Source organism: Panicum virgatum, chromosome 1N (genome assembly GCF_016808335.1).
Source record: "Panicum virgatum strain AP13 chromosome 1N, P.virgatum_v5, whole genome shotgun sequence".
NCBI classification, from domain to species: domain Eukaryota; kingdom Viridiplantae; phylum Streptophyta; class Magnoliopsida; order Poales; family Poaceae; genus Panicum; species Panicum virgatum.
In genome coordinates this window covers 17,864,125-17,875,216 of record NC_053145.1, presented here as the reverse complement: position 1 = coordinate 17,875,216, position 11,092 = coordinate 17,864,125, and positions in this window count along the sequence as shown.

Genomic DNA, 11,092 nt, shown 5'->3' with positions numbered 1-11,092 from the left:
CAAGATCGATGAACCAAAGAGGTCATGTGATAATATGGAGTGGATCATATTATTCAAGAAAGATCAAGCCAAGTGTTGACTCATGATGATGATCAAAAGGCTTGATGGAGTTTGGTGCTTGTATGGCATCAACATTTGGGAATATGAAATGGAATGCGCAAGGCAAAGGTATGACTTGTAGGGCATTTCATTTCACCGGTCAAAGGTTGTGTAGATAAGTGCATGACTGGATTTAGGATAGATGGCCGTACTATCAAGAGGGGCAAACTTGTTTGCATATCGGTCATCTAGTGCCACTTGAGCGGTCTAACATTGCGATGTTGCTAGGATCGAGTGGCGTGGTGAGATCAAGTGAAAATCCTTTGAAAATATTTGTGAAATGCTAACACACATGTACATGGTGTTGTTCACGTGGTGTTGTTGGCACATTTGCAAAGGAGAAAGAGTTGGAGTTGATGTTTATCAACTTGGGGAAGCAAGAAAGACTTTTCGGTGTTCTTCGGAGATTAGGTTGGCTATTGGAGTGAAATACTGCTTTGATCCATTGTGTTTTGGATCAAAGGTTCAGTTTGGTTTTGTAGCCCTCTGAATAAGCTTTCCATAGAGTCCAATATCACCAAGTTTGGACATTGGAGTTAAGAGTTATGGTCGTTTTACCGAGGTACATTTCTACTGGAAATAGACCTGCGGACGGTCCGCTCCTGGGGGGCGGATGGTCCGCCATTATCTCGGTTGAGCTCGAGCAGAAATGTTTTTGGTTCTGTTGGTGGTCCAAAATGAACTGCGGACCGTCCGGTCCATTGGGGCGGACGGTCCGCCTTTTAAAGCTGAAACGGGCGCAAAAACTTGGTAGTTCTGTCTTGGGTGTCCAAATTGAACCACGGACGGTCCGGCCGTTGGGGGCGGACGGTCCGCCTCCTACTGAAATTTCTGGGACAGAAACACTGCGGTTTCTTTGTGTGCTGACCTTTTGAACGGCGGACGGTCCGCCCCTGGGGAGCGGACAGTCCGCCGGTCACTTCCAGATTTAGTCAGAGACGTTTGCAAATCGGTTGGTTCGAAGTTTTGAACCGCGGACGGTCCGCCCCAGGGGTGCGGACAGTCCGCCTGAGGCTCTAACGGTCAACTCTGACACATAATCATTGCAGTTCTAGCCGTTGGTTTTGAATGTCGGACGGTCCGGTCTCTGTGAGGCGGACAGTCCGCGAAAACTCTGTTTTCACGGGATTTGAGTGTAACGGCTTGTTTGGGGCCTCCCTCTATAAATAGAGGGTGTGGCCGGCCATTTGAGGTGGCTGAGCACCTTGGGTCAAAGGATCAATTGCAAAATATTGCTAACCCTTGTGATGTAGGCAAGAAACATGTATCCACCTCATGTGATGATTTATTGTCTATGCCATGTACTTCAAATATAGATGCTTGTTCTTCTTCTACTATGCAATATGAGACTAACCTTGTAGAAGAAAACAAAGAGCTCCAAAGTCAAGTGAAGTATTTGAGAAACAAGATAGAGAGGTGGACAAAATCAAAAGTCACCCTTGAAAGCATAATCAAAAATCAAAGAAGCTTCGGTGACATGAGTGGCATTGGTTCCAACAAGAGCAAAGCCAAAGGCAAGAAATGGGGCAAGAATAAATATAATAGGAAGATGAAGAAGCAAGAAGAAATGAAGATATCTCATTTCATGTGCTTTCAATGCCATGAGATGGGACACTTTGCAAATGGTTGCCCCAACAAAGAAAAGCTCAAGTTGAGTGCCGCACTTGGGGTCACCTCACCTCAATGTGCCCAACCAAGCAATTGGTGAAGCAACAAGAACCTCAACCAAAGCCACAAGTTGAGCAAGAGAAGGTACCCCAATCTCAAGTCAAGATCAACCATGATGATCAAGTTGATGACTTGAAGATGATGAAAAAGAGAACAAGAAGGGGTGTCAAGGCAAGAACAAGGCATCCAACTCACATTCAAGATGTCAAGATGTTGAGCAAGAACAAGATCCAAGAGAAGAATCCACATGCTCACATCAAGTGCCATAGTTGTGCAATATTGGGTCACCTAGCTTCGGGTTGCCCAAACAAGCTTGAGAAGAAGGCTCAAGCAAACAATGAGAAGCAAGACAATGAGAAGCATCAAATGAGTAAGGAAGAAAAGGCTCAACAAAAGAGAAGATGCTACTTATGTCGGGAAAGGGGACACATGGCTTATTCATGTCCCTTAGGTAACAATTCTAAGCCTATTTCAATTGATGCAAATATTATGCTTAGAAAGGATGGTAATGGTACCTCATTTGTTACTATTGCAAAACATCCCGCTATTCATACTAAGGCATTGCCAAAGTATGTTGCTCCTAACTTGAGAGGACCCAACCTAGTTTGGGTACCATCAAAACGTGGATGAATGTGTGTAGGTACCAAAGGCATTGGAGGCTTGATTCAAATAAAATTCATATTTTTGATCTTATGATTGAATCAAGGAATTGAAGCTTTTTCATATATACAACCCAATGCCATGACAAGCTTATGAAGTCCAAAGTGCTTTCAACATACAAGTGCAATTATCATGTTGTGGGTGATTCATTGAAAATATTTGATGGCTTGCAAACTTATTTGTGTTAAACCTTTCTTTTGGATGAAAAATCATTTTGCAAAGTGAAAAATGAGCTAAATGTCATTTACTTCTCAAATATGGCTTGAAAACTAGTACATATGACATTTGGTTCTTATGTGCACTCTTTGCTTCAAATTTCTGATTTTTCAAAGCTTTTATGGGCTATTTATGAGTTTCCTTGATTTTACTTGATTTATTTTTGATTTATCGTTCTTACTCACTCATATGAGTCTTTGGATGGTGTTCATTCTAGTTTTGAGATTTTTGGAATGTTATTTGAGCAATAATCCCAATTCAAAGTTGAAATTGTAAAAGTTGGAAAAATTCTGGGCTATATGAAATTTAGTAGCGCGGACGGTCCGCGTGTAAGAGGCGGACGGTCCGCCATTCATGGAGTTTTTCACCAGAGGCTCTGATCAGCAGAAAATTGCAGCGCGGACAGTCCGCCCATGGACTGCGAACGGTCCGCCAGATGCACCGGTAAGCTTCGGTTACACCGATGATGTGTGCACTTAGCAAGCGCGGACAGTCCGCCAGTATACCTCGGACGGTCCGCCTGAGATAAGTTGAATCTGCTCAGAAAAGTGACAAATATTGGATTGATCTTGAGTCACTTAAATTTAAAGGTCCTCAAGTTGGAATCATCTTTACAAGTGGTTGAGGAACCTAGGTTTGGTTTTGAAATGATCTAGAAGCATGACGAGTATTGGGTACAAGACCATTTGATTGAGAAGTATTTTTTGGCACACTTTTGGTACTCAAGTTGAGAATCAAGACCAACCTCAAGTAGAAAGAAAAGGACTTAGAGCAGACTCCAAAATTACTCATTATGACAAGTCCATTATTTGACCAATCAACTAAATTCATTTCAAGTGAGTGTCAAGAATGGTTCTTAGAGAGATCACTTCTCTCTAGAGAGAGGCGAGCCGCCCAAGAGTGGGATTGACAAGCAAGGTGCTTGGAAGGCCAATATAGAAGTGGTTATCTAGAGTCATTGGAGATGCTTAGTTGAAGATATCAAATGGGTTGATCAAGAAAAGCAAGCAACACCCAAAGTAGAGAGATTCATGAAAATTCAAGTGATATTCAAATGGTATTCTCTCATGCAAGCAAAAATCAAAGAGATGAAGCAAGCCAACCACAACAAAATAGTGCATTTGATGATAAGTGGTATTCATTTCATATGGGTGAAGAATGGTTTTCATATTGGTATTCATTGTCTTCACCAAGCTCTTATAATTGGACTTCATGATGCTAGTTGGAGAGCTAAATTGGAATCTAATGACTATCCTCTACTCCAACATAGCAACGTGAAATTGCTTGACATATGCATTCATACTATGCTAAGGACATGATTAGTGCATATAGTCATATATAGTGATCATTCATGAAAAATAAAATAATTTTAAATGTTTTATGATGCTACTATTGCTTCTATGCTTGATATAATCTAGTGGTAACATATGACATGTTCATGAGCTAGTAAACCCAAGTAGTTGATCTACAAAATGAGCTTTCAAGTGTTTAACTCAACATTGTCAAGATAACCCTTAGAATGAGGTGTGAAGAAGCTTGTCATTGGTTCAAACCGAGTTGAATTATTTGGGCAAGTAGTCTAGATCAAGTCAAAGAGAATGAAGCTCGTGGAAACAATCTAGTTCAAGAATTGATTATCAATGTCAAATTCAACAAAGTGATCCATCATGATTTTACAAGTGATACTAGATTCAATAAAAGGTATATCATTGTATCTCTACAAGTGATATACATGGTCATACAAGTGGTATTCATTCAAGTAGATCTAATGCAACAATAGTGGTTACACAAGTGATCCTCAACTTTAAGTGATCAATTCAAATCAAGAAAGCTACGCTCATCAAGAAGAGCTCAAGATTCAAGTAGATTGACAAACACTTTGACATAAGGGGAGGAGCCCCACTACAAGGTATCAAGGTCAAGAATCCTACTAGTATCCTACATGTGGCATTTCAAGGTGGTCTTTATGCTTCCACATGTTGTTGTTACAAGTGGTGTCAATTCTAATCAACTTGAAAGTGTCCATCAAAAATGAAGATTCAAGACTCAACCATCTACCCAAGTCCAACTCTTTGTATCAAACCACAAGTGCTTCATATGATTGCCTACAAGGGGTATTCAAGTGGTAACACTACAAGTACAAGAGGTACAACTTCAAGTGGTGGCCATTGATCTTCACATGGCAAATTTTATGTGGTTTCGGCCCTTTTTATGGTCATTGATGACAAAGGGGGAGAGAAATGAACAAAGATATGAATTATCCTTGGATGACAAAGGGGGAGATGAGATGAGAGTGCGATCATGGACATGGATCAAGAGGAGCAGTATTGAGAAGGATCAATATTCTTGGACAAGAGGAGCACACAAGTAGGGGGAGCAAGCTCATGAACTTAGTTGTTTGCATTTGATATGTGCATATTCATGTGCTTGCTTGCATTTGCATAAGTTTTAAAAAATTTATATGCATTGCTTGTGTGTGATGTATGCTAGTCATAGAACTTGATTGATGATTTGATAACTAGCATGCATAAATTGTAGCTAGACATTTTTTTACAAGTGAATCAAGAGCCTTGCTAATATTGTTGATCTCATGAGGTATCTTGAGTTTTTGATGAATGTCTAGTTACTCATTGATGCTAAGGAATGAACTTCAAGGATGCAACTCAAATTGGTATCACGCTTCAAAGGTTTATCCTATATACCTTAGCATCACTTAGTAGTGATAAAAATCCCACAAATTTCATATTTATGCATGTGTGTGAGTTTAAAACCAAATCTCTTGAGCACACATGTAGGGGGAGTTATCACTACCAAGTCGGACTTTTATGGTGCTTATCCAATCTTTTACAAGTGGTCTTAATGGTGGATAAGAAACATAAAATCCAAACTAAGTTAGCTATTTACACATGTGTGAAGTGCTAGCTTGGAATATGCTTAATTTCCATATCTTTGTAGAGTTGTCATCAATTACCAAAAAGGGGGAGATTGAAAGGCCCTTGTTTGGTTTTGGTAATTGAGTGACAACTTAGGTGGACTAATAAGTGTTTATGTTGAGATACACAGGAGATTAGTCCACACAAAGACACTAGTATGAGCAACATGTGCCATGGAGGAGAAATGGCTAAGAGTTGATGCTATGCTCATATAGTGTGATCGAGGAGCTCATTGCATATGAGACATGACATGGAGTTATGTGACCAAAGTGGAGAAGATCAAGACAAGGCTTGGCTTGATAGACCGGTTGCAATGGAGAAGGGCAAGTCAAGGCTTTGAAGCGAGGGACCGCGAGGCGGTGAAGCTTGGGCAAGATTTGGCGCCGATGGACCGAGGCAACGGTGAAGAGTGAGCAAGGTCAAGATCGATGAACCAAAGAGGTCATGTGATAATATGGAGTGGATCATATTATTAAAGAAAGATCAAGCCAAGTGTTGACTCATGATGTTGATCAAAAGGCTTGATGGAGTTTGGTGCTTGTATGGCATCAACATTTGGGAAGATGAAATGGAATGCGCAAGGCAAAGGTATGACTTGTAGGGCATTTCATTTCACCGGTCAAAGGTTGTGTAGACAAGTGCATGACCGGATTTAGGATAGATGGCCGTACTATCAAGAGGGGCAAACTTGTTTGCATATCGGTCATCTAGTGCCACTTGAGCGGTCAAACATTGCGATGTTGCTAGGATCGAGTGGCGTGGTGAGATCAAGTGAAAATCCTTTGAAAATGTTTGTGAAATGCTAACACACATGCACATGGTGTTGTTCACGTGGTGTTGTTGGCACATTTGCAAAGGAGAAAGAGTTGGAGTTGATGTTTATCAACTTGGGGAAGCAAGAAAGACTTTTCGGTGTTCTTCGGAGATTAGGTAGGCTCTTGGAGTGAAATACTGCTTTGATCCATTGTGTTTTGGATCAAAGGTTCAGTTTGGTTTTGTAGCCCTCTGAATAAGCTTTTCATAGAGTCCAATATCACCAAGTTTGGACATTGGAGTTAAGAGTTATGGTCGTTTTACCGAGGTACATTTCTACTGGAAATAGACCTGCGGACGGTCCGCTCCTGGGGGGCGGATGGTCCGCCATTATCTCGGTTGAGCTCGAGCAGAAATGTTTTTGGTTCTGTTGGTGGTCCAAAATGAACTGCGGACCGTCCGGTCCATTGGGGCGGACGGTCCGCCTTTTAAAGCTGAAACGGGCGCAAAAACTTGGTAGTTCTGTCTTGGGTGTCCAAATTGAACCACGGACGGTCCGGCCCTTGGGGGCGGACGGTCCGCCTCCTACTGAAATTTTTGGGACAGAAACACTGCGGTTTCTGTGTGTGCTGACCTTTTGAACGGCGGACGGTCCGCCCCTGGGGAGCGGACAGTCCGCCGGTCACTTCCAGATTTAGTCAGAGACGTTTGCAAATCGGTTGGTTCGAAGTTTTGAACCGCGGACGGTCCGCCCCAGGGGTGCGAACAGTCCGCCTGGGGCTCTAACGGTCAACTCTGACACATAATCATTGCAGTTCTAGCCGTTGGTTTTGAATGTCGGACGGTCCGGTCTCTGTGAGGTGGACAGTCCGCGAAAACTCTGTTTTCACGGGATTTGAGTGTAACGGCTAGTTTGGGCCTCCCTCTATAAATAGAGAGTGTGGCTGGCCTTTTGAGGTGGCTGAGCACCTTGGGGACTTGGTGTCCATGTGTGAGAGTGCTTGAGAGCCCTCTACTCACTCTAACTTGATAGTAATCATCCGATCGAGTGAGAGAGCGATTCTAGTGCGGTTGCTTTGAGAGATTGCATCGAGTGGCACTAGGTGATCGTGTTGCAAGCCAGTGTGCTTGTTACTCTTGGAGGTTGCCACCTCCAAGACGGCTTGGTGGCAAGAGGCTCCATTGAAGCCCGCAAGAAGATTGTGCGGTGCTCCGGAGAAGAGATTGTGAGGGGTATTGTGCTCACCCCGCGGGAGCCGCGAAGAGCAACTCTAGTTGAGCGAGACGTGAAGAGCAACAAGTGGTCTAGCCGGATTATGTGCTAGAGCTCGGTGTGAGCACTCCACGTGGGAGAGTGTGACTTGAGAGTCACCACTAGCAAGAGGATCGGCGGCAACCTTGGAGTTTGTCTCAACGGGGATTAGCTTGGTGGCAACCAAGTGAACCTCGGGATAAAAATCACCGTGTCAATTTTGTCTACTCTTCTCGGTGGTTTGCATTCTCCAAATCATAAGTCTTGTATTTACATTCATCTATATCTTGTGCTTGTGTAGTTGCTCTCTAGTGATTAGTTAGCTTGTGTAGCTTGCTAATCATCTTCTTGCTTGTGTAGCTAGAAGTAGATATCCTAGTGTAACTAGTTAGCCTGTGTAGCTTAATTAGTTGCTCGTACTTAGATTGTGTAGCTAAGCAAGTTGAGCTCTTGGATTTGGATTGTGTATCCTTGTCCTTGAGCATCTAGTGAGCTTAGGTTTAGTTTTGTGCTTTTGCTCATTAGAATTGTGTAGGAGCTCCCCCGGTTTGTGAAGTACTAGTGCTTAGGCTTGTGTGACTTGGCATTAGAATTGTTAGGAGAGCTCTTACTAGTTTGGCACTCCATTTGCTTTGTGTAGGATCTTTTTGGAGGTGCTTTAGAGTCATAGTTAGAGGGGTGAAGTCTTGGCTAAGCGAATAATTTCAATTCCGCATAAGTTTCGGTTAGCCGGCGCAATTAGTTTAAGAAAGGACTATTCACCACCCTATAGTCCGCCATCTCGACCCTACAATGGCACCAACAAATTTTTTATATATATAATACTGCATATGTGTGGTACAGTAGAAGTTCAAAAATTTTGTAACTCATTTACTATTATTAATAATTTAAATGAATTTTATTAAGTTTATTAAAACTAATTATAATTTGAACTACATGTATCTCAAATAATACTTTACAAATGCACAAAAATACTTTTATGTATATATGTTATACTATAGCTCGTATCCTGAAAATAAATGAAAATTCAAATGTCTACTACGGATAATTCAAACTTCTACTTGCAACCTTGTTACAACATAATGATAAGGGCAGCTCCAGCGTTCATCCAAATCGAACAGAGAGCGAAGTAGCACTCGATTCATACACTGCAGCAGTCGAACCGTATGAGAATCTTTTTACAATCTACCTCTGCACACAAGTCGAACCATGGGCAATAGAAAAATCCGTGGAAGGCAAATGGATGTTCCTATTCAGCTCGGAGCGGAGGGAATGCTGCTTCTTTTTATTTCTTTAATCACCACACGGGTCCCACAATTCGATTGGTACACTGGAGCTGCATGGTTCGACTTCTTCGATCTGCATAAATCGCCGCAGCACTGGAGCTGCTCTAATAATATCTAAAACTTCTGTGAAAATTATGTAAATTGTCATAGAATCATTTTATAGATGTATAAACATTACATATAAGTTTCATAGGATTTTTTTGAAAATTGAAATGTACATTGTTCATAAAATAGATAGATCTCTTACATTATTTTATACAACTTAAGTCAAACTTTGAAGTATACAAAAAGTCTTTTCTTACTCATATGCACTTGAAATTTGGACATAGGTTTACCTTTACCCTCGTATTAGGTTTTGTTGATTTACATGGACAGTTGTTGTGCAATAAAGTTATTTTTCTATTTCTCAAATGAGAAAAGAAGGTACCATTGTGAAGTAACTTGCAAAGTAAATTACTCAAATACACCGATACATTTGTTACATGTAACATACATATATATATAAGTTGTAATGTAGGAGTTCCATGATTTTTTGAACATATTTGGTATTTCTATAATTTAAATGAATTTCTACATGCTTATCAAAACTAATTCATTGTTGAACTACATGTACATTCAATAAGATTCAAAAAATTGCATAAAAATTATATTTAATTCCATATGTTCTATTTTAGCTCATATCCTAAAATAGATGAAGAATTTGATTATCTTCTAGAGATAATTCAAACTTCTATCTCCAAATTAGCACATAATTAATTACAAGTCGAACAATATAAAATAAAAGGAAAGACAACATCACAACTAGCTGATTTATACCTGCTGAGCATTCAGTGTTCAATCTTATTCTTAAGTAGGGTTTTCAGAAAAGCTCAAGATTTAGGAGCAATTTATATTTGACTTGCTAAAATTCAATTAAGCTAAGCTATGCTTAGAATCAAGCCAAGTTTGGACCTAACCTGGAGTTCACGAGCTCTAACGATGCGAGATTGAGGTATTCAATGAAACTCGTGTATTTCGGTTTGCGTGGCAAATGCACCTAGAGACATGTGTTAGCTAGCGAGATACTGTGTCGCACAAACTAAAATAGGTACAAAACAATACTCCATCTATTTTTTTTCTATTTTGATAGTCATATTTCAACTTGGTATAATCAAGAAGAAGAACTTTGCTTATCATCTCATTAATCATGATTCCTCATTTTCAATGTAATTTTATACTTACACTAGTAACTTTTTTTTCCAGAGAGTTGCTGTGCACGGAATTCAAATGGTCATCCATACTATTTACAAGATATCAATTTAAACAAGAACAATTCAGTTCTGAAAATATAACTATCAGAAACAAGAACACTGGTGCTTCTTCCCAGCAGCCTTCTGGCAGGGCAAAGGGGGGGCAGCCCGGGCCGTGGCTGACTTTCTGGAATCCCTGGATAGGATCCATCCAGATGTGGCCCAGGCCCCACCCTCCTCCAGCTCGCATCCCACAGCCACAGCAGTAGCACCAGAGGGCGCTCCTCGCCTACCAGCAGGCGCTGATGATGCCTCAGCCACAGCAGTAGCAAGCGGCTATCCCGGCGACCCCCAGTGCCGCTGCCTCCCAGTGGTCTGCAGCTTCTCCAGGGTTCTACAACCCCCTTGCTGGTCTCCCGTCATGGGACCAGCAATCCCTCGCCTCAACGTTCATTACGATGACACTGAACCAGCCATAGACTTCCGACTGGTACTTCGACTCAGGTGCCTCCTCACATATGACTTCGCACTTGCATTCGTTGTCTTAGTCCACAGCACCAGGGTCATCTACCCCTTCCTCCATTGTTGTTGGTAATGGATCACTCCTTCCTGTTACCGGCACTGGCTCTACTGATTTATCTCATTCTTTTCGTCTTAATAATGTGCTTGTGTCTCCACAACTTATTAAGAATCTCATTTCAATATGCCAGTTTACTACCGATAACAATTGTTCTATTGAATTTGATCCTGCTGGTTGTTTTGTGAAGGATCTCCTGACCAAGAGACTAATCGTCAGGTACAATAGCTCCGGGCCCCTGTACCCGCTGTATCTTCCTCCAGCTCACTCCCTGGTCGCTGCATCCTCCGCCTCCCTGTGGCACCATCGCCTTGGCCATCCCGGACGTGAAGCTCTCGTCAAGCTATCTCCCGTCCTTCTGGCATGCTCCACAGACGACGGCTCCTCCTTGTGTCATGAGTGTTAGCTTGGGCGTCATG